At 36.5% G+C, this 2666-nt stretch overlaps 1 pseudogene; it reads right to left on the reverse strand.

Annotated features, from left to right (window-relative positions):
* Positions 1–644: 644 nt before the first annotated feature.
* LOC102274834 (BTB/POZ domain-containing protein KCTD3 pseudogene) lies at positions 645–2128 on the reverse strand (annotated as a pseudogene).
* Positions 2129–2666: the final 538 nt, after the last annotated feature.

Below are 2666 nucleotides of genomic sequence, written 5' to 3' on the forward strand. Positions count from 1 at the left end.
GTTCAAGCACAGACAATTGCTCTAACTTTTAAGAATGTTTAAATGAACTTTTGACATTTAATATTGGTGATGTTTGCTAACATTTAAGAATTTCAGTAATGAGACTCAGAAAATGACCACAATTAAAATTATCTTAAAGGACTTACTGACACACCAAGCAATTTAACAGTGTTTTGGAATTACATGGTGTTTTTTTCATAAACATAGCACCTTATTAAATACCTGGTAAACCACTTTGCCATCACAATAAGGGTTGGGAGACTAAGTTCCAAAGGGAATTTTTTAATTTACCTAATCAATATTAGGAATGCTAACTGTTGGTTTCCACACTCTAAGGGGATGCTTGTCTACATGGGAATCATCTTTTTAAGACATAGTATGTTTTAAAGTAGATTGACATTGAAATAGACTCCTGCTTTACAAATAATCTATTAAATGTGCCTGTAAAACTAAAAAAATTTCCCAAAAGATTGGAAGAAATATGGTTATTTTATCTCCTTACCCCAGGTATTTCTGATAAAAAGATACAAAGTGAAGTCCAATCTTAATTTGTAAAGTTTTGATGTAAAAGCTAATGTATTGAAATCCAGTAAAGTTTAACTCTTGTCCGAATTAATGTAACAACTACTCACTTTGCTGAGTTTTCACAAGCTGTACTCTTGACCTGAAGAATCACTTTTTTGTGCTGAGGAGATAGAGTGACCTCTGTAGGAGGTGGGGGTGCAGTACCAGGTGAGTCAGCTCCTCCATCAGACATACTTGGTGATGATGCCAGGTGGGGGACTTTCTTCCTTCCAAGGAATCCTCCTCCTTCAAATCCTTTCTTCTATAACTGTTTTCATTTTCATCTTCTGATGACCTTTTCTTGGATTCTAGAAAATCTTTGGCTATTTTATACACCTCCACTCCCCTATCTGAGCCTCTCAAACTTTTAAATTTCTGTTCCATGAGATTTTCTCTTAGATACATTCCATTACCCTTTTGCCTGCTTTACTTCAGCTTGTATTGGACCCAAATTACTATTTTTAGGGACAATGCTTTCTATATTTCTGTTGAATTTTACAGTCTGGAAGTCCCTGTAACTGTGAAAGCTCTCAGTCCTCCTTGCTCTTGCTTACAAAGGACTTTCTCTGGTAAGGTCTCATGGAACCATAAGTAACTGCTTCATGGATGGTTTCATGGTACTGGAGCTGAAGACTAGAATCTGATATCCAAAGATGGCTATGCTGAACCACAGAAGTTGCCAGACTGATCTTAGGAGTAGCACAGTGATTACACTGATCCATTCTTTTGAGCCAATCTTCAGTTAGACCGCCTACATCCTTATCCTCACTTTTGTTAACCGTATCCATGTTAGTGGTCAGATCCCACACCTGAATGCGGCCGTTTGTGTGACCTGTGAATAAGTAGCACCTTGGCCTTGGGTCCATCCTACTGGAGAGCTCACATTCTCTCACTGTAAATGAGGAGATTGCAGTACTGTTAACAGCTTGGATTTCACAGATTCTTTTTCCAGTATGTGAGTCTTACAAGTTTACAAGTCTTACAGTTTGTTAGTGAACAACTTTCTGGATAAGTACCTGTTGATCATTTCACTCTCTAAAATACTCTATATTGTTTCCAGAGGAAGAGCTTCCATGGCTTTCTGTCTCCTCCAGAGACAGTATCTTGAATGATGTCCCTTTAGCATTTCTTATCAGGCAAGCCTAGTGCTTATGAACTCCCTCAGCTTTTGTTTGTTTGGGAAAGTCTTTATCCATTACTTAAGGGCAGCTCTTCCAGGTATAGAATTCTCAGCTGACAGTTTTTTCTTTCAATGTTTTGAATATATCATTCCATTCTCTCCTGGCCTTCAAAGCTTCTGTAGGAAAAGCTGCTGACGTTATGAGTGTTCTTTTGTGTGTAGCTCCACTCTTTTCTTCCACTGCATTCAAACTTCTTTTTAGCTTTCACTTTGACAATTTAATTATAATGTGTCTTGGTGTAGCCCTACTTGGGTTCACCTATGTGGGGACTTTTGGGCCTCATGAATTTGGGCATTCATTTCTTTCCCAAGATTGGGGAAGTTTTTAGTCATTATTGCTTTAAATATGCTTTCTTTCCCTTTCTCTTCTTCTGAAATTCCCATAGTGCCAATATTGTTTCCTTCAATTGTGTCCTATAAGTTACATATCCTTTCTTCACTCTTTACATTCTTTGTTTTCTATTTGCTTCTCTGACTGGATTATTTCAAATGTTCTGTCTTCTAGGTCTTCTGCTAGATCAAGTCTGTTGACTTTTGAGTCAACAGTTTTTGACAGTTTGACTTTTTAGTCATTGAGTTCAATCATTGTAATTTTTAGCTCTAGGATTTCTATCTGGCTTTTTGATGGTTTCTATTTGTTGAACTTATTTTGTTTGTCATTGCTTTCCTGATTGTTTATTTGTCTGCTGTGTCTTATAGTTCACTAAATTTCTTTAGGAGGATCATTCTAAATTCCTTGTCTGACAATTCATATACCTCCCTTCTTTTAGGTTCAGTTATTGGAACTTTATATCCTTTTGTGTCACATTTACACTTTTACCTGATTTTTTTTTTTGATCCTTGATTCCTTATGTTGACATCTGTGCATTTTAGTAAAAAGTCTCTAATTCCAGACTTTTAAAATTTACTTTGGCACAGTTCT

The sequence above is a fragment of the Bos mutus genome, chromosome 5, assembly GCF_027580195.1.
Source record: "Bos mutus isolate GX-2022 chromosome 5, NWIPB_WYAK_1.1, whole genome shotgun sequence".
In the NCBI taxonomy this organism is placed as follows: domain Eukaryota; kingdom Metazoa; phylum Chordata; class Mammalia; order Artiodactyla; family Bovidae; genus Bos; species Bos mutus.